Raw genomic sequence first — 22,149 nt, forward strand, 5'->3', positions numbered from 1 at the left:
CTTTTAGATGCTAATGATTGTTCTTTGCTAATTAGGTTTCCAAGGTGCTTCTAGTGCAAAAACCAACTGAAAATACTATGTAAATGAAATTACTGAGAAAGTGGAATAATCTTGTCTGTGAGAGGGAAATAATTTGTTTTTTTAAGATGCCTTTTTAATAATAGCTTAAAACAATAAATCTATGAAGGTTTGTTTTTTCACAGTAGTTAACCAGTCAGTAACATTGCCTACAAAATTCCAATTTAAAAAATGACCTTTTAAAGATGGCATATGAAATTAAATTTTAATGAGTGATAATAAATGGTGGTACTTTTCACAGGAGGAAGCACAATGCTTGCCTAGAGCCCTTGCTACATGTCATCCACTTTAGTGCTCTGTTATTGTATCTTCCCTTTCATTATTTTCCAGGGAAGATGACGGGACAGCACACTTTGAAGAACCGAAAACAGTTTTAATATTGTGCTTACCAAAGGCGATCTTCGTCACTGGCTAATTAGGCAGATGGCTCTCCATTGCTTCAGTGATGATTCTTTTGTAGAATGCTGTTCCGTCCCTCCACAATGACAGTATAAGGTGTTTAAGCATTTCTGTGATTATGTGGCCTGATTGAAAAATAAATCTTCATGATTGGGCTACAAAAAAAAAAAGTGTTTCACTTTACCAGATGGGGACTCCACTACAGTTCTGTAACAAACACAGAAAGATCTTCACAATTGACTTGAATCTAGGAAGAGAAAAGCTTAAGGACAAGAGGGTCCCTGCAAAAGGCTTGATGGCTTTCTTAACAAAATAGGAACAATCACCAATGCTTCATAGGCCAATATAAGCAGTCTTTTATTAATCCTCTGAGCCACTTGAGTTCATCGTGCCATTTACTCAATGAGAACAATTTATCATTAATGGGCAATAATCATGGCAAACATAATTATTAATTTATTGTTTCTAGCTTAAATTTTAAAATATTGTGAAGCTTTCTGCTTTTTATGATGATGCTTTCTCTACCCTTTTTGCCCTGAGGATCCTATTAGCAGAGAGCTGAGCAATTCGGTTTCATCCCCAATAAATTATGCCTTCATTCTTAAAATACAAGTACCGAAGGACTGTAAAGATTAGAAATCTGTTTGAAGTTCCCATCACTTGAAGTTTTTTCCTTGATGTATAGAGCTTCTGGTGTTAATGTAAAACAACACATCTTTCTAAAAGTTCAGAGCCAAGTCACCTTAAAAGAATCCTGGCCGGAGTGGTGGGGGAAGTACAAAATGAAATCCATTACCATGGAGGGTAGAGATGTTCGGTTCCTCAGATCCTGTCTCTAAGATGGGCTGCTGGTGTATTACAGAGTGGGGAGGTGACTATGCTTGTCACCCACCATTTCAAAATGATTAGAAAACTGAAATTCCCAAGAAACAGGAGGTGAATTCTCACTTTCCTCAATGAGGATCTGGACTGTTGGCACCACCCAGGTAACAGGCTGCTGTAAATGAAAACCTTAAAAAAAATAAAATATTTTGTGTAAATGCATTTTCATCCTAGGTATAGTTGTTGGTGTGGGTGTCATTACTTTTCCTTGTCACCATATGATAGAAGGACGTGGTTGTGCCAACTTCTTATTATACTATTTTATTGCCAGTTGTGCCCAATGGCTCAAGAGCTAGTGTGTCTATGCCAGCCATAACTTGGTATTCCAACAACAGTGGGGACCCATGGGGGTGCTCAACTTTGGCTTAAATAAAATTGAAATTAGAAAAAGGGGTGACTCTCCAGTTTTTAACAAATCTTGATCTTTACTTGTTTCTCAGGCTTATATCAAACTGCACTAGGTAGCAATCATTTTTTCTGCTTAATTTTGATATTTAAAATTAATACAAGCCATTTATCAAATATAAAAGCTTAAATTTTGAAAATTAACTTTTCACGATCTGAGCATTTATGCATTATTTCTCTTTCGTATCCACCTCATCCCTTAATTTTGAAAAGTGAGAATATATAGTTAACGTGTGAAATTCTCATAATCTCATTTTTCTTAATGCATATTGAATTTGACTGCCTGATTGTTTCTTCTAAATTAATGCAGACATATTCAGAGATGAGATAATTATAAAACTAAGCGTAAATGGGAGAGGAGTGTTGACCTAAGTAAATAACAGGAAAGGGACAAATTGTTCATGTATTCTCTTTCCAGTGTAGTTAAAGAGTTTTTTTTTTTTTAATTCCAAAGTGAAGTGTAGATCAGAGAGCTACATTTAACTAAAAAGTTTAAAGACAGATGAATTCTGAAAGAAAAAGGGAGCAATCTGGGTTTCCTGAACAGATGTGTACTGATGTACTTTGGCTTATAACAAGTAAAGTGGATAGTTAATGGTAGAAAATGTTAAAACAATTTTCACAAGCAACTTTAGAAGTGATAGATGAGCTTATGATATAGATTGTGGTGATGACTTCACAGGTACACACTTCGCTTCAAACTCGTCAAGTTGTACACATTAAACAAATACAGCATTTTGTATGTCAATCATACCTCAATAAGGTTTTTTTTATATATATAAACAGTTTCATCAACTTGTCAAAAATAAAAAAGCAAAGCTTCCTTTCAGTAGTTAATTTCTGAATTATGTTCTGGATTAAATTATATAACTACTAGGCACAGTAACGGTAAGTGCTTCTTGTTTTTTTTTTTATTTTTTTTCTTTAGAAATGAGTGCATGAAGGCAGAAATTACTGGAAGGGAGGTCAGGGTAAGTCATATCATATTTATTTCTTACTTTTGAAGTGTACAGAATACATTGTGTAAAACTTGTTCAGGAACTCTCGGGGGCTTGTGTCTCAGATAAATTAGACAAATTGAGTTTTTCAGGGGAAATGAAATGTTTGCTATAGCTATGCTACACAGAAATATGCCACTTATCCCTGACATTTTGAGACCCTGCTTTCTGCATGCCAGCCATCTTACTGTTCCACATTGTTAAGTGTATCATGGCCAAAGTGGCAAAAGAATCTCTGGATGAATTCCCATTTTAGAATTGTGAGTCTCATCTCTCCGTGTAGCTTCTTTGTTTTGTTTTGTTCTCTGTTAGTCTGGTATGGCATAGATAGTGCTTAAAATCGCAGGGCAGTACTAAGCTAGGCTTCCAAATGTGACCCATGTTGAAGTCCAAGTGCAGAAGGTCACAGACTGGAGTTGATTATAACATAATCATGTTTCTGTTAGTATCTGTTTAGTCTTTTTAGTACCACTTAGTTGTTTTTCTATGAAGTTTAAATGTATTTGACTTTATGAAAGGATAAAGCATCTGTTGTATTATAAATAATCATGTAAAATCGAAAGCCATGGACTTCTTACCAATGACTTATATGATTTACTTCACTTCTAGTGTGTAATAGATAGATCTGCAAAAAATCATTTTCTTCAAGTAGAGAATTAGAACAAAATGTCTTGAGAAATTTCCTGAAGTTATTCAGAATGTAAATGAGTAACAAAGTCAGAACAAATAGCCTTTTCATGTATAATAAATAACAATAAAACCAAGATCTCCTTTGAAAGGAAAGAGGAAGAGAAAAAGGAAGAAAGAAATGGAAAAAAAAAAAGAGAAAGCAGGGGAGAGAAAGGGCAGGGAAGGGAAGAAAGGAGAGAGGGAGGGAAGGAAGAAAAGTATGGTTGTATTGTAGATTAATTTTTCCTAGTTGTATATTCAGAAGTCTAAATCTGATAATGGTACTCATTTATCTTTGATTGTCAGTGCCTTGTTAAATCTTGCCAATTCAATATTCAGCAGAACACTAAAGGTTTGGGGATAATGGGAGTTGTGCAAAGGGTGGAATTCTGAGCCTTCCTTCATTTTCAGATAATTCAGTTCCACGTGGGCTTTGCATACTGTGATTTTCTATAAAAGTGTGTTTTAAGAAAGAAAGAACTTATATGGCAGTATGCTGAGATCAGTTAAATCTAGCTGGTGGGGACCTGAGTGTCTATAACATTGATTATTTTGCTTTTCTCTGTTTTTGAGATGTTTTTAAATTAAACATTAACAATTCAAAACATTATTTTTTGAAATATCTGCACATGTTCAAAAAAATGTCTTTGAACTTTATTGCTCTGTCATGTCACCAGCATGTTAACTGAGAATGAATGAAATTATCAACACTTTAACCAAGTAGATTGCTTTCCTTATAATGAGAAGTCTTAGTGTATGTCACAGAGATGGGAAAGTGTTGATATTATAGTTTCCCTCTTGCACCAGCTAATAGTGGTTGGCTGTCTGTTTGTCCTGGACATCTCCTAATTTATTCTCCACTCTCATTTCAAGTGAATAGAATTTTTAGATGGAAGTGAGCAGTCAGAAAAGGACTACATTTCCAAGGCACATTTACCCATGTGACTGAGCTTAAGCCAGTGGTCTATATTTGGAATATCGAGTGATAGCTTATGGAATTCTTCCTCAAGAGATGGCTGCTTCATTATTTTGCCCTTGGCGAGAAGAAAGTTCTTGGTACAATGTAGAGAATACCACACAGTCTCTGACATTGTCAAGTTTCTTCCCATTGCTTCATGAAATGTGGATGTGATATTTGGAATTCAGTCTTGGACTGTTAAATGTGAGCCATCCGTTTGGGAGGGGATAGATGAATATTTGGGTTTGTATTTTTATAAACTGAAAAATAACTAACATCACCAGTATTAATTGGTTTCATAAAGGAGCGAGATTTCAGCAAATATGTATGCAGGGTTTGCAAACTGGTAGCCCTCACATCAATGTGACTCAAAGACATTATTGGATAAAAAGGGTGTAGATATTTTACCTAAATATTTAGAATTGGATCTTCTCTTGAAAAACAAAAGGTAACTCTAGGAACACTGAGCCCATGTTCTCACATGGCCCACATACTGTGAAACTAAAGAGCCGCAGAAACAGCAGAGTTGGAAACAGCAGAGTCCCCTCAGTCCCTATCATCCCCTTATATCTCCTCCATACCTCATTTCATTCAATCCACTGAGCCCTGCAAGTAAGGAATTGTACACCATAGGTCAGATGCCAGGTGGACTTCTTGGAAATGCATGCTTTACACTGCATGCCAGAAAGAAGTGATATGACCCTAACTGCAATTCCACATTCTCCGAAATACCAAATTCCTCAATGTAATTTCTGCAAATCTCCAACAAGATCAAGGTTTTCAGGATATGTCTTCATTCGGTCTCTCTTCTTTACCATGTTGACACAGACATGAAACTCATTTCCACAAATCAGCCCGCTCATACAAGCACAGTCATCTTTAGAACAGTGTTGCTAATAAGAGAAGTATCACATTAGGTCCTACATAACAAAATATTATTATGTTAGACTTTAAAGTTCTCCAAAAACTTTTTTTGTTGCCCTAAAGGGCTTCATGGTTGGCACCCTTGCCATAAAAGTTCTGTATTCTCCCCTGTCTTCTCTCTCTCTCTCTGCTCCTCTTTTCTCTTCCTTTCACTCTCTTATGTGCCTTCTTCCTCTTAAAAAAAAAAAGTGCATATAGACACACACACACACACACACACACACACACACACTTTTCTTCAGGCCTTTCAACCATATGGAGTGGTTTTTCCTTCCTCTCACCATCAGCCCTAGGGTTCTCAGAGTTTCATATTCTATTTCCAAATATCAAGTTTGCTGTGATTGTTATCATTCTGTGCATTTATTCATGTTCTCCAAGCAAAATGAGGCCTTCTCTGATGAATACTGGAAGCAGCTCTTAAGATGATACATGTGTTTTTTTCTCTCTCTCTCTTTACCCCATAAAATACAAAGCCATAGCTTGCCTTTACTATGTGACAGTTCTACTTACAGATTATGTATGTCAACAGCCACCATCATGTGTGGTGAAATTTGAAGAAAGTTTCGAATCCCTGCTAAGGGGACCCACACAGGAGAAACCTCAACTTACACACTAAGGAGAGTCAGAAAAGTCATGGCCACATACAGGGAGCCACGGGTGGTTGTTCTCTTTTCCCTTTGGTGTTTCTGTAAAGGAAAATCACAAAACATCTGAAGAAGACATAGATCCTAGAAGCATGCTATGTAGGAGAGAATTTGAAACATGAGGAATACAGAAATGAATGTTAGACCTGAATATTTCAACTTGTGACATTTTGCAGATAAATTTTTTTAATTCTGTATTTGTAGCAATGATTGTGACTTCTTAATTTGCATCACTAAAAAATGTTCATTTTTTTACCAGCAATGAAGGCAGCCTTTGTATATAATGATATCTATGTGTAGGCCAGGGGTTTTATACTGGTGGATTTTGGAAAGACCATTTGTCTAATTTAGCTAAAAGCAACTGGACTCTGTCTTTCTGAAACCTAGCATAATGTGAGGAATGCCAATTTAAGCCCATTTCATTCTCCACAGTGTTCTTCTAGGAGCTAAGATAATGAAATATGTTCCATTTGAGCCTCCCTACAGAACAAAACAATCTAGCCAGATTGTAAATTAAGTAATGTATTATAAATTATGTAGCATGCAATGCCAAAATGAGGCATGGCCACCACACATAATTAACCTGGAGTAAACACTAAGTGCATCGATAATCTCAATTCAGAAACTTTAGGGGCCAGAGATGAGAGGAAGAGGTGTTTTTTTTTAAGTATATTTTTATAGTTCAAATTCATGTGTTGAACCTGAAAATTTGCATCCTATTGTCTAAAGACAATTAATAGTTTACTAGAATATAAATTTCCTGGTGTTTTAATCTATCTTCTGAATTTCATAGCAGTTTTATAAAATATCTAATTAGTATATATCATAGGTTTTTTTTAGTATGCCCCCCAAATTAGCAACTGAAGACAGAGCCCATCTTACAAATATATCAATCTCATAGCAAATTTGAGAGGATAACTAAGACTTCAGAAGTTATGGCATACATCATAGCTCATGTTGATGTTTTCTTTCCTTTCCTGCCTCCTACCTTTGTTTCTACTTTCCTTCCTCCTGCCTTTCAAAATTCCATGATTAATTCTCACTCTGTCTTTAACAACAAAAACAAAAACTTGCTGCTGTGTACTGGATTTTTTTTTATATTCTTTCATCAAAAGATAATTTTTCATCTCCTGTAGACATTTTTGCTTTGCCAAAATGACTTTTTGCTAGGTTGTGGGCACAAGTAGTGTGTTGTTATTTCACACTTAGCTGAAATGAATACATTGCTGACTTGTGGTAAAATTAGAAATTGTGTTCAACTATCAAAATTTCTGGTATTGCTTCTAGCACTAAACATCTTGCAAAAACTTGTTTGCCCTGTTATCACTTTCCTATAACAAAATGAATGTAAACTAGTGTCTGAAAGGTTCCTTAATAATTGATGTGTTTGATTAGTTCACCTGGATTCATTGCCCCATCTTTTGAATTTCTATTACCATAAGGATAACTCTCACATGTTTCATTTAAAAAATGCATAATTATGTTGCCCCCAAATTATAACAACTCTATGCCCAATGACAGTTATTTAGTTGATCCCTCTACTTTTTCTTAGTATTATTCTATAAGTAATTCAGTAGACTTCCCCCCCATTGTTGACTTTCATGTTATTTTTTAATTTATTTTGTATATATTGAATAAATATTGGTAAGAGAGGCAGATTGTAATTTCTAATTAAACTTTTTTATTAGATACCTCCAGTATGTAATAAATTAAAAAGATAAGGAAATTAATATTTAATTCCAAACTAATATTTAACTTTTGTAAATGTATTTCCTAGCATTAGATTGTTCTTTTCTCCTTAACTATTTGGATAAATGGGAAATGATGTCCAAAACTTTACTATAACCAAACCTGATTTTGAGACATTTGATAAAGAATAAGGGGAAGAATTTATTAAAATTCTGTCTTGCAATTACTGTGTTAATACATTATCAAGAGGCATATATAACTCATATGCTGGAGCGCCACTATTCACCTATGCTCATGCTTCGTAATACAAGACTGAAACATATTGATAGCAACCTCCCTCCAGTATCAAGGGTAATAGATATGATAGACATAGCCCAATAGTGATCCCACTTCTCTTGAATTCTCAGTAGAAAAGATTTTGAAATGCTAGTGCTCCAGTGCAGCTTCAACACATTTTTCTCATAAAAAAAAAAAAAAAAGTCTACTAGTCACTATTAAGTCAAGCCAGTGCAGTTAGTATAGAAAACACATTTTGACCTGCTCTCCTCTGCTCAGTCATTTCTGACTGACTTATATTGGCTTTCTGACTACTCTGTTGGAATCCACCAATTAGCAGAATTTTTAATCTAATTACAATTATAAAAGAAAGAACTTGAACTTTTTACAAATGTTTTTAAGTCACACTGCAGACATTAACTGTGGATATTCTAAAATAGAAAACAGTTAAAAATTATGACATATAAAATTAATAGGTACTTTGTATTTCTTCCTAAGCCAAGTGATGAAAAGCTGCTCTCAAATTCGACACCCCTCTGAGTTAGAGTTATTTAGACATAGGAGGCTTTTCAATATTTGCAGGAATAAATCTGATCCATTAAAAAAAGTTAGGCTTGCACCCTTTTTCAAGAAAGTATTACATTATTAAATAGATTCATGAATGCTCCTATCCAAAGAGTTAAGAATTTCCCTAATAACAATGAACATATACTGAAAAATATTACAGAGAACGTTCAATGCAATTATAAATCACGATAATAGTTACATTAAAAAATTAAGAGAACATTGTCTGGAAATGGCATACTCTACAGGAATGACTTCCCCACTCAGTTTCCGAGAAGAGAATCTCCATTAGTTTACCGGAGAGTCATAAGACATTAAAGACTCAACAAATATGATGCTACCTTATGATATTGTAAAATATGAATGGCAAGCTTACCTATGCCCTAATTTGGAAAATAATTTGCAACATTGGTGGATTCCAGCCAAAATAAAATATCTGTTTTGTAGTACCTCTATCATCTTAGCTAAAAGTTGTTGGTTTTCAAGAGAAGTCAGCCCTGAAAGATAAAACAAAATAACAGTAACAAAAAGATGAGCTAATAATTCAATGACTATTTTTTTAATTAAGGGAATCTGAGTAAAAAAGAAAATTAGAATTTGTTGGATTGCCAGAAAGTTGTTAATATAACTTTAACTCTTGATCCTAAGTTTTATTAAGGAAGGGAAAATGAAGAGGAAGAGAGCAGCATATGTGACTACTAAATCTAGAATGTTTGTATTTGTTTCCCTTTCTGCCACACAAGGGAAAAAAAAAAACATAAAAGACATTGTTAAGCCTAGATATAACTAAGCATCATGTTAGAAGTTATAGCTTAGTGCTGTAATACTTTATTTCTTCAGCCATAGAATGGTCATCAGCACAATTGTCCATTGTGGTTTATTGCCTTTTCATGATACTTTGTAGTTCTGATCTAAGATTTCAAATGCACAGAAAAGGAGCACCACATCTACCACCAAATTGTGAGTACCTGACAATCAAAAACATCTCTAGATAGTTGAAATCAATAAACCATTTTATTTTTGAACTCAACGAAAATATGTCTATTTTTCAGGGCTCTAAAATTATAAATGTAATAGACAGCATATCACTTTTCTCATGAGTTGATATCAAATTCACAATAAGTGAGAAATGATCTCAATTTAAAAATACCAGAATAGAATGAGTCAAATCCAGGCAATTTTTTAAAAATTTAATTTGGGGGACTTACTGTAAAAGTATCTTTGTTTTATCAAACCTGACTTAAATATGTGTATAAAACAAGGGCTATTTAAATTATTTTACTTTCATTTTATGTTAGATAAATACTGACTTGGGAGTTTTAATGCACTGGTGAAGTGATGGCCTGAATAAAAGCTCTCACTTTTTCAGTATTAAAAATGATCATCTACGGATGATCTATATGGAGGCTTATAATCATAATGGGTAACACTTCAACAAAAGAATCAATTTTAAGAGAAAATGTAGGGACAAATATAGGGTCTTTGTAAAATAGGAACCAAGTTGATCTTCTCAAGAACATTCTTTTAATCAGTGTGATAGAACATAAGAAACCAGAGTATAAATCAACATCTTCATGAGATTTTATTAATTTTGTCAGCCAACAAATATACATTTTGTAGAAATTATGTGCATAGAACTGTGCAAAGACTTAGGTGACTAAGGTCCTTGCCTTCAAGGGTAACAAGAAAGAGACAGACCCATTGTTCCAAATGGAAAGCATTTCTAAAAGTACCCATGTCTCCCTACTCTTTATGATCCCATTTAAAAAGGGAGGGAAGCTAAGCATTGATGGGTTATAATATGAATGCCTGCAGACAGGCAAGTGGTATAGAGAACGATGCTAATAAATTAATCAGAAGTCAAGATGAACAGAGAACTATAATGTGGCCTTGAGGAACATGGTGCGGAATGTCTTCAGGAGGGGGAAGAAGTATTTGGAGAAAGGGAATAGCGTGTTAGGGAAGGGAATAGAAAGGGAGTAGCATGTTATCCAAATGTCTAGTAAAATATCAATTCCTATTTCACCATTTTGGGATTGGCCTAATTTGACATAAAATTGAATTTAAAACTCCATTGTTATCTCAATATTTTGCTCATTTATTATGTATAGACAGACAGGCCACATCAGTTTTTTAAATCACGCTATATTGATTCTGATAGATTTTAAATTCTAAAGGACATTTTTGGTGATGAGGAAATGATTTCAATCTGCTGTCCAAAGTCAAGGCACAGAATTTCAAATTAGACATGGCAAGCCTAATATTGAGGACATGTACTTCCCCCCTTGAACTTGAACATATTTTCAAAGCTATCTGTGCAGAAAATAGGAAAAGTATTTATTTTAAAAAGGAAAAAGAGAGAGCAAAAATATGTTGAAATAATCAATGGCTGTACAATAATATAAAGAAATTGGATAGATTTGTCAGCATGTCAGTCAAAAATGAATTACAATTGTGGTAAAGAAATCAAGGTAAAAGGAATTTCTCTGGGGAAAAGTGGCATGCAAAATAAAAGCATTAGTGTGACACACAGTTTACAGAAACTCTCTTTGTGGAGATTAAAGTTTATGTTTGTTGACAGTACAACAGGAACATGTCACACAATATAGAAATGATCATGCCATAACCACTTCTTAGTTGATGGCTTGATTTTACATGCAGTGTTCGACATTAGATAGAATTCAACATGCATTTCCATCCACTGGCATTAGCTGGAGTAGCTGCCTGAATTCATAGATGCAATTATTTGAGACCAAAACATTTTCTGCCATGAGGTATTTTATGCCATCAAACGATAAGGGCCAGCCCTTTTGCTCATACACTAAAAATTACTTTAGGAAAAAATGAACAGAAATTGAGTTATATATATTTTATTTTATAGACATCATTTATATCCATCTCTGGAGTCTGACAAAGGCTACCTGCATTCTCAGAAAATTAAGACCCACTGTAAAAATTAATAATTGTATTACTAATAGCATAATTAGTGGGAGCAATGAGTGTAACATGCATTTATTTGGTGCTTATTTTGTGAAGAGCACTTTTTGTGTTTCACCTCCTTTAATTCTCAGAGCATTGACAGTGCGGTGGTATGTCAATAATCTTTAAAGAGGAAATGAAACTTAGAAAGGCTAACTATACAAATGAATCGATACCCAGCGAACAGCAGATAAAGAAAGAGGATCCAGTTTCAAGAGGTCCAAGCCATTGTATACCAAAGATGTTGCAAGTTAAGGTATGATTCAGATAGTCACTACAACTTTAAGTCATTTCTCTTGGGTAGTGTAGTATGTCTTATAAAAATCTGCAGAAAGAGATAAGCAATCTAACAGGCATCCTAATTTTAATCATTAAAGCAATGCAGATTTATTCTTTTGTTTAGCTTTCGATGGGGCTCTAGTTTCTTAATCATGTACATTTATGCTAATGGAACTATGAGCAGTACAGTTATGACCAATCTTAGGAAGTAGTAAAGTTTTTTACTACTCCACTCTCTGTATATTTTTAGTTACATCACCATGCTATCAGGGCTTACATTTCCAATATATATACTGCCATTTGCAGGAGTATTTGCAAACCTTAGGTGTTTGGATAGTGGTATATTGGCAAAAGTTTAACAGCTGGCTCTCCAGAAAAAAAAAGTTATGCATATATATGTCTATATAAGTTTATTATAAGTTTTAATAATATGTAGGGCCCAATTTACCAAAAACAAAAAAAATGCAATACTCATTATTGTAAATTCCAATGGCCAATTGATTCTTGAAAATTCTTCCCCTGATTTTTGCCAAACTCTTATATCTAACTAACTTATAACTACCTAACTGTTCTATCAAATGGTTTTAATCAATTGATTAATGTAGTAGCTCTGACTCAAATATTGGTTTTCATTCTTACTTACATTAATGAGTAAGACAAAAAACATGTATTTTGGAACTTCATTCAGTCACCAATGATGTAGGCAATTTCTTTACAGAATTGAATATTAGTTTTCAAACACTAAGGTAATATTTCCTCAGTCTTTTGTGTGCTATTAATAAGGTAATAGCCACAGATGTGACACACTTTGAAATTTGTCTGCATTATTAATATTTTATAATTACTTTCCTAAGTCTAAGCTAGGGTTCAGCCAACTATCACCCACAGGATAAATCTGGCCCACTTCCTACTTTAAAAATAAAGTTTGCTTGTAACACTATCAAACCTATTTGTTCATGTATTGCCTATATCTGCTTTCACAGTATAATAGCAGAGTTAAATAGTTGCTACAAAGAATGTATAGTGTGTACAAAGCTTAAATATTTACTGTCTAGCCCTGTAGAGAAAACATTTGCAGTAAAGAAATGTTAAATCAAGCCCTGATTTGTAGTGTTTACCAATTTTTTATAGTGTATACTACCAAGTAAACATGTACATTTTAAGCCCAGTAATATACCAGTAAAATGTTGTAATTAGGAAGTTGTGGGTAGAATTGTGTCCCCAAGGAAAGATATGTTGAAGTTCTAAAATCCCTGGTTCCTATGGATGTACCCTCTTTTGGAAGTAGGGTGTTTGCATTTAAAATAAGGCCATGCAAAATTAGGATGGACCCTAAAATCTGATGACTCATGTTCCTATGAGGAGAGACAAACATGAAGACATAGAGGGAACACAGAGAAGAAGGCCCTGTGATAATGGAGGCAGAGATTACTTATGCACCCACAAACCAAGGAACACAAGTTACCAACGGCCACTAGAATTTAGAAAACGCAAGGAAGGAATCTTCCCCTGAACTTTCACAGTGAGCATGAGAATAACTTGACTTTAGGCCGCTAGCCTCCAGAAATTATGGTAACTTTGTGATAATTTGTTATGGCCATTCTCAGACACTAATACAGAAGTGTGAAGTTTTGAGTATTTACTATCTTTGTTTTTCATAGAATCAACTTTATTGCACATTTATATAACTCAATTATTGATGGCTTTGTTCAATAAAAATTTCATGAAATTTCTGAAAATTTAACAAAATCAGGGGCCAGCTTGGGTCTGTTTCAGTACATCATTCTTTAAAGACAAACAAACAAACAAACAAACAGTAATGGCAAGGCTACATTCTCCTCTGGGGTAGAGAGTAGATTCAGAGCCTAGGTTTGTTTCCATCCTTCCATGTTTCCAGAAAGCTAGTTTATAAAAGTGGGACACAGTATGGAGAGATTTCAGGAAATGAATGAGTTAAATCTTGCTGTTGAAACTTTAGCAAAAGTTAAGATCCAAAAAGATTTGATTTGCCTGAAATGAACTTAAGAGAGCTCAAGTCCTGGGCCTGATGGATGAGATTTGATTTTGAAATCCTCCTGATAGTGTTGCCTCAACTTCTGATGTATGCCTTGTTCCAGGCAAGACTGGTTCAGTTACTGTATGGGACTGAACAACGGGTGTGAGTATCAGTTGGTTCAGTCTTGAACAGCAAAATGAAGCAGAAGAAATGAGGTGGGGTCCATTATCAGCCTTCACTTAGAAAATAAAAAGAAGTTTAGAAATTTCTAATATAAATTACTCATCGCATAATTATCTTATGTATTTCCAAATCATGCTTTCTCCAAATTGTGGCTCAGTATCCTGCATCTTAGTAACTTATATTTCATATGTCCATATGTAATCACTTAATTTTAGTAGTACTGTTTTTTTTTAAATAATGTTTATTTTTGAGGGACAGAGAGAGAGAGAGAGAGAGAGAGAGAGAGAGAGAGAGAGAATGAGCTGGGGAGGGACAGAGAGAATGGGAGACACAGAATCTGAAGCAGGCTCCAGACTCTGAACTGTCAGCACAGAGCCTGACGTGGGTCTTGAACTCACAGACCGTGAGATCATGACCTGAGCTGAAGTTGGTCACTTAACCAACTGAGCCACCCAGGTGCCCCAGTAGTACTGTGTGTTGCAACTGTCCCCTCCTATGCCAAAGTAATGTACATTCTGTGTCTTATTATAGTAAGCCTGAAAAGTGAGCTGCTAAACATTTAGTAATGGGAGGATATATTTACTAATAGGATCACATTAACCATAAAAATGCATTAGATCTGAAGGTCAGTTGAGTAAAAATTAAAGTTCTTTATTATTAATTAAATAAAGGATGCAAGACCTTCCTCTCACCTTTGTGTCCCTTTCCATGCAGTAGTGAGAGAAGTTGATATTTGCTGACTGTACATTCGTCTGACAGATTTCTGGTTTCTTTCTTACTCCACAAGGTCAAGAGCACTATTTCATATTCTGCCAGCAGTCATGGGGGATTCAAATCTATGGTTCATCTTATAGGAAAGCCCTTTGGTATACTAAGTAATTGGACACGCGTCCTTTTTCTCCATTCCTGTACTTAACAAAAATTATTATGTGTTCATTGTCATCATCTTCCAGGTTGTCCTCCCAGCTTAGTTTGAGCATTTATTGAAACACTTGCGGTTGCATAAATGTTGCCTATAACAGACAGTCTGCACTGTCTTCAAAATGAGAGACCCCTGTCTTGTGCTATGTTGATCTTCTTGTTGTTCATTAATAGCAGTAGGAAAGCCCTAGATATCAGGACCAAGTTAGTCAGAAATACTTGGTATGAAATTATATCCCCTGTAAACATTGTGATGCACAAAATGAAAATGCTCTATCTCCTGGGGTAAATAAAAGTATATACCTTATACTTAACATTTGACAATGTGATGTTAACTTGAAAATTAATAAGAAAAGTGCTAATTGGAGAAACAAAAATAATATACTCTGCCAACAAGTTGCACAGTCAAACCCGTGATCTGGAAAATGAAGTTGAGAAAGACATTATTTTTCAGAATTGTTAACTGGATATCACAGACCACTTGAAAAGTTGCTGAATAAAATGATTAGGGAAAAGTCCAGTCGCGTATTTTTTTTTTGTCTATTTTTAAGCCAAAGTAGGAATAAAAGTGATGGTACTTTTATATCATGGATAACTTGTGTTACTGTATTTTTTATAGACTGAAATTCAATAATGGTATTTAAGGGAGAGCATCAAATTTGTTTCCATGGTTTAATTTCCATTAATTTGAGGATTTATAGGAATAAATAAATGGGAAATTATGTACAGACATAAACACATACATACAAACACATACCCATTTTCACCCTTGGCTCTGAAGATATATTTTAATCAACTCTGTCAGGTCTATATTCTGCTCATGTTTGGAGTGTACTATCCATTCAGTGTGCTGGTCATGACTTACAGGCCCTTTCCCATTGTTTTCCTCATGTGGAGGGAGCTCAGAGGAAGGAAAGCTGCTACTGAATGAAGCTTATACTCATGTCCTTTGACATATGTTCCCCTTTGGCAGAAGAAGCTATCTTCAATGTGGAATGCAGGGTTTTAGAAAACAATATTTAAATTTCTCTAAGTGGGTACTAAAATACCCATGACTTTTGGAGTTTATGTTCAAATTAGATTATTAAAAACTAGCATGGTACTCCTAGCACCTTGTCCAAGAGAAATGAAAACACATGTCAACAAAATCTTGTACAAAGATATTCGTAGTGGCTTTACTCATGAAAGCCAAAATTTGTAAACAATACTTCTGTCTGTCTAGCTATAGTATTTTTATACAATGAAACACTACTTGGGAATAAAAAAGGAACAAATTATATGGGTTAACTTCCGAAACATTATGTGAAGGAAATCAGACCTAAAATACTATGTATTTTATGTTTCCATTACTACGAAGCTATAACACAAGCAGAGCAAATCTCTGGTAATGGAAATCAGAAGAATGGTTACTTTATCTGTTTCTTTTTTTTATTATTGAGTTGTAGGAGTTTCTTCTTTATTTTTCATATTAAAATTTCACATATATCTCTTAGCAGATGCATGATTTCTAAACAGTGTCTCCCATTCCATAATTTATCTTTTTATTCTGTTGATTGTTCCCTCCTCTATTCAAGAGCTGTTTATTTTGATTTAGCCCTGCTTGTCTGTTTGCATTTGTTGCCTGTGTTTTGGTGTCATATCCAAGAAATCCCTGTAAAGACAAATGAAGCTTTTTCCCCTGTTTCCTTTGAGGAATTTTACAGTTTAAGGTCATACATTTAGATCTTCTATCCATTTTGAATTGATTTTTGTACATAGTGTAAGGTAGGGGAAAATTCCTTTTTTTTTAAATATGTGGATATCCAGTTTTCCAAATCACTTGTTGACAAGACTAGCATTTCTCCATTCTGTGTTCTTGGCATCTTTGTCAAAGATCTGTTGTTGATCATCATGTGTTGAGTTACTTCTGGGCCTTCTATCCTATTCCATTCATCTGTATGTCTGTCTTTATGTCATTACCATACTACTTTAATCACTGTAGCTTTGTAATATGTCTTGAAATCAGAAAGTGCAATGCTTTGTTCTGCCTTCTCAAGATTACCTTGGTTATTCTGGAACATTTGCGATTGCACATAAATTTTTTAAAAAATTTTTAACATTATTTATTACTGAGAAACAGAGACAGAGCATGAGCATGGGAGGGACCGAGAGAGAGGGAGAATTCGAAGCAGGCTCCAAGCTTTGAGCTGTCAGCACTGAGCCCAATGTGGGGCTCAAACCCACAAACCATGAGATCATGACTGAGCCAAGGTTGGATGCTTAATCAACTGAGCCATCCAGGCATCCCAGGATTTTAAAAATTTATGTACAGGGGCGCCTGGGTGGCGCAGTCGGTTAAGCGTCCGACTTCAGCCAGGTCACGATCTCGCGGTCCGTGGGTTCGAGCCCCGCGTCGGGCTCTGGGCTGATGGCTCAGAGCCTGGAGCCTGTTTCCGATTCTGTGTCTCCCTCTCTCTCTGCCCCTCCCCCGTTCATGCTCTGTCTCTCTCTGTCCCCAAAATAAATAAAAAACGTTGAAAAAAAATTTAAAAATTTATGTAAACTATGCCATTGGGAATTTGATGAGAATAACATTGAGTCTGTAGGTTGCTTTGTGTAGTATGGACATTTTAGCAATATTAATTCTTCTAATATATGAACATGGTATGTCTTTTGATTTATTTGTCTCTCCTTTCTTTCATGGTCTTATGGTTTTCAATATATAGTGTTTTACCTCCTTGGTTAAGTTTATTACTAAGTATTTTATTATTTTTTATGCTATCATAAAACAGATTATTTTATTAATTTTAAGATGGTTCATTGTTAATGTTAGAAACACAATTGAATTTTGTATTCTGATTTTGTATCCTGTACCTTTACTGAATTTATTAGTTCTAACAGGCTGTGTGAGTGTGTGTGTAAAGAGAAAAACTCTACGTTTTTCTATATATAGGATTATGTCATCTTAAAACAAATATAAATTTATTTCTTCCTTTTTTATTTGGTTTCCTTTTATTTCTTTTTCTTGCCTAACTTCCCTGGATAGGCAAAAGATTTGAACAGACGTTCTCCAAAGAAGACAAATGGCCAGCAGGTATATAAAAAGATGCTCAAAATCATTAATAATTAGGCAGGGAAATGCAAGTCTAAGTTATAATGAGATATCACTTCACAGTTGGTAGTATGGCTATTATAAAAAAAAACAGTAAGTGTTCGCAAAAAATGTGAAGACATGTACATTGTGTACGCTTGTATACTCTTGGTGGGAATATAAAATAGTGCAACACCTATGAAAAACGTATGGAGACACATCTAAAAATTTAAAATAAAACTTTACCATAGGATCCAGAAATCTCACTTCTGGATATATATCCAAAAAAATTGAAATCAGGACCTTGATATCGATACCACCATCTACATTGCAATATTAGTCATAATAGCTAAGGTATAAAAACAACTGAAGTGGAAACAGATGAATGGATAAACGAAGTGTAGTAATACATAAAAGGGAATGTTAGCCTTAAAAAAGAAGTAAATACTGCCACTTGTGACAATATGGATGAACCTAGATGACATTTGTCACAGAAGGACAAATACTACATGATTCCACTTATGTGAAGTCCCTGATATAACCAAACCCATTGAAGCAGAGAATACAGTGGTAGTTTCCAGGGGCCAAATGAGGGTGGGTAGTTGTTATTCAACAGCTATAAAGTTTTAGTTATATTAAATGAATAAATTCTAGATATCTGCTCTACATGATAGTGCCTGTAGCTAAACAGTATGGTATTTTGCACTTTCAAAATTGTTGAGAGAGTATATCTTAGGTTAAATGTTCTTATTACAAAACAAAACAAAACAAAACAAAACAAAACAAAACAAAACAAAACAAAAAGGGACACAAGGAAACTCTGGGAAGTATAGGATATGTCTCCTCCTTTGATTGTGGTGATGGTATTATGAGCGGATGCGTATGTTCAAACATCAAATCATGCACATTATGAGCCATTCTTTGTATATCAGTTTTACCTCTATAAACTGTAAAAAAATTAAAAAATTAAAAATTAACAAAAAACAGTGGTTGGTTTGAGTAAGTGGAGGAGACTGGGAAAGAGCATGAGGTATCTTATTAGGATGACAGGACTGCTGTATATCTTGAGTGGCATGTAGCTTACTAAATGTATATATTGGTTAAAACTGATTGAGCTGTATTCTTAAGGTTTATGAATTTATTCTGTGTAAATTATACCTAAATAAAAAATAACCAAGTTCTTTAGACAAAATAATGACTTATTAACAGCTAATTTTTAGTCATCGTAGTTTGTCTTCCTCTAATTCCTTTTTTTAATAGCATAATCCCATCTACTGTATCATTTTATCTGGTGGTTAAGAAGTCATGAGCATTATATCTATATTTATGCAAGAAACTATCTTAAAACAGCCAGATATGATTGCTTATATCATACATTTCTAACAGAACTAGAGATTAAATTATAATTCCTAGATTTCTGATTTACACTTTAAACTGAATCTGCTAAAATGTATATACTTCATGTACGAGTAAACAGTAGGAATGTACAGAAGTGCTCTTTATAAATGATTCTTTTTAAAAAAAAATAATGTTTATTTTTGAGAGAGAGAGAGAGACAGCGCACAAGCAGGAGAGGGGCAGAGAGAGAGGGAGACCCAAAATCTGAAGCAGGCTACCGGCTCCGAGCTGTCAGTCCAGAGCCCCGATGCAGGGCTTGAACCCACAAACCATGAGATCGTGACCTCAGCCAAAGTCAGACGCCTAGCTGATTGAACAACCCAAGTGCCCCTAGAAGTGCTCGTTCCATCTGACTCAATCCACATCTCTTCTTCATTAAAACTTTGAGAACAAATGCAGCAGTGTCAAAAAAGGTTAATTTAATTTATATTCTGCTCAAAGTGTGTACATTAATTTAATGTCTGAAGAAATTTTATTGAGTAAAAGTATGCAAAATTCCCTATGCTAAGCTCTTGAATGATCACAGCAACAAAGTTCAGTGGATTAGTGGTGACTAACAATTTATTCCCTGCCTTTTGGAAAGAATATCATTCTTTTTAATTACTTGAATCAAAATTCCATATATGTTTAATTTTTATGTGTTTATTTATTCTAGTTGAAATGTAATTCTAGGGGGGCGCCTGGGTGGCTCAGTTGGTTAAGTGTCCGACTTCAGCTTAGGTCGCGATCTCACGGTGAATTCAAGCCCTGCGTCGGGCTCTGGGCTGATGGCTCAGAGCCTGGACCCTGCTTCTGATTCTGTGTCTCCCTCTCTCTTTCTGCCCCTCCTCCGTTCATGTTCTCTCTCTCTCTGTCTCAAAAATAAATAAACGTTAAAAAAAAAAAAGAAAGAAAGAAATGCCACTCTAGGAAATATATAATACATACAAGACCTGTCCAAGGTATCCAATCTCAGATAAAAACCTTGAATATATATTCTGATGCATAGCAGACGAGCTCATAATTGGTGTTTCTGCAACATAATAAATATAATACTTGCACACAAAGATGAAGATATATAAATGCTGTGTGTGTTTTATTTTTTTTTCATACAAAAAGTTAGCTCTAATAATGTTGGTCAAAGGTATTAGGTTAAAAAATCTAAAGAAAAATATGCACTTACATTTCAATAGCTATTTGTTCTATACACCATAATTTAAATTGAATATTTAAAAAAATAATGTTTATTTATTTTTGACAGAGACAGAGCATGATCTGGGGAGGGGCAGAGAGAAAGGGAGACACAGAATCCAAAGCAGGCTCTAGGCTCTGAGCTGTCAGAACAGAGTCTGATGTGGGCCTTGAACTCATAAACAGTGAGATCATAACCTGAACCAAAGTCGAAGCTTAACCCAATTGAGCCACCTAGGTGCCCCGATTTAAATTGAATCTTAAGGAGCCATTTGCTTGTTGAGATGTGTTGGCTACAAACCATATAATTGATTGTCTTGTGTCAATTTGTCATTTTTTGTGTTTTTAAAACCTAATGTGTTGCATGTTCCATGTGAATTAGGAAGTTGACTTCTTTACGTATACTGTCTTTCTTCTTACAACTGTCCAATAATTTTAGTACAGTTACTATTCCACTATTTCACATAAGAAATTGAGGGTTTAAAAAGTTGCCATTTACTGAAAGTTAAACAGATGGTAAGCTGAAGGATTGGGATTTATATCTAGGCAGTTTGATCTCAGAGCCCTTGTCTAGAAGTGCTATTTTATACTATTCCTGAGAAGAAACATTGTATATACCTAGAAAAGTAGGAAGTATTTCCTGGGATAATCTTTTTCCATCACACCTATTTTAAAAGAAGTCACCAGGGGCGCCTGGGTGGCGCAGTCGGTTAAGCGTCTGACTTCAGCCAGGTCACGATCTCGTGGTCCGTGAGTTCGAGCCCGGCGTCGGGCTCTGGGCTGATGGCTCAGAGCCTGGAGCCTGTTTCCGATTCTGTGTCTCCCTCTCTCTCTGCCCCTCCCCCGTTCATGCTCTGTCTCTCTCTGTCCCAAAAATAAATAAACGTTGGAAAAAAAAAATAAAAAATAAAAAAATAAAAGAAGTCACCAGTTAGCACATTTCACTCTGACTCCTAAAATACCATGAACCCTGATATTTTTCTGGTCAGGATTTGTTTCAATACATTTCTGTAATAAGAAGCACAAATTTAAATGCTGACCTGGGCTTGATAAGTAATTAATAGCAGTAAGCAGGCCAGAGCACATATATGAAGTGATGTTGCTATGGAGATGTAGACATGCACAGGATGCATCCACTCCCTTAGTCACTTTTGTTAATTCAGAGACTGGCAGCAACCACTCAAAATGGGTAATATGATTAGTGATATTAAGCATCTTTTCATATCTGTTGACCATCTATCTGTAGGCCTTCTTCAGGAAAAACATGTCTGTTTAAGTTCTGTCCGTTTTTAAGTAGATTATTTGTTTTTTGGTGTTGAGTTGTATAAGTTCTTTATACATTTTGGACATTGACCCCTTATCAGATATATCATTCACAAGCATCTTCTCCTGTTCAATAGATTGTCTTCTCATTTTGTTCATGATTTCTTTGTGCAGAAGGTTTTGTTTTGTTTTGTTTTGTTTTGTTTTGTTTTGATGTAGTGTCAGTAATTTTTTTTTGCTTTTGTTTCTATTGCCTTAGGAAATGTATCTAGAAAAATGTATCTATGGCCAATGTCAGAGAGATTACCGCCTATGTTTTCTTCCAGGAGTTTTATGGTTTCAGGTCTCACATTTAGGTGTGTAATCCATTTTGTACTTATTTTTTTGTGTATGGTATAAGAAAG

The 22,149-nt window shown here is 34.8% G+C and overlaps 1 protein-coding gene across 2 annotated transcripts in view; it reads left to right on the forward strand.

Annotated features, from left to right (window-relative positions):
- The window catches only part of TENM2 (teneurin transmembrane protein 2), a 1,969,530-nt gene that overhangs the window by 35,372 nt on the left and 1,912,009 nt on the right, over window positions 1-22,149 (forward strand). For both annotated transcript variants that reach the window (XM_040444168.1, XM_040444170.1), the window contains exon 2: window positions 2,693-2,735. The gene's annotated coding sequence lies outside the window, so the exon portion shown is untranslated. The remainder of the gene's footprint in view (window positions 1-2,692; window positions 2,736-22,149) is intronic.

Source organism: Herpailurus yagouaroundi, unplaced genomic scaffold (genome assembly GCF_014898765.1).
Source record: "Herpailurus yagouaroundi ecotype Mexico unplaced genomic scaffold, PumYag 29, whole genome shotgun sequence".
Classification (NCBI taxonomy): Eukaryota; Metazoa; Chordata; class Mammalia; order Carnivora; family Felidae; genus Herpailurus; species Herpailurus yagouaroundi.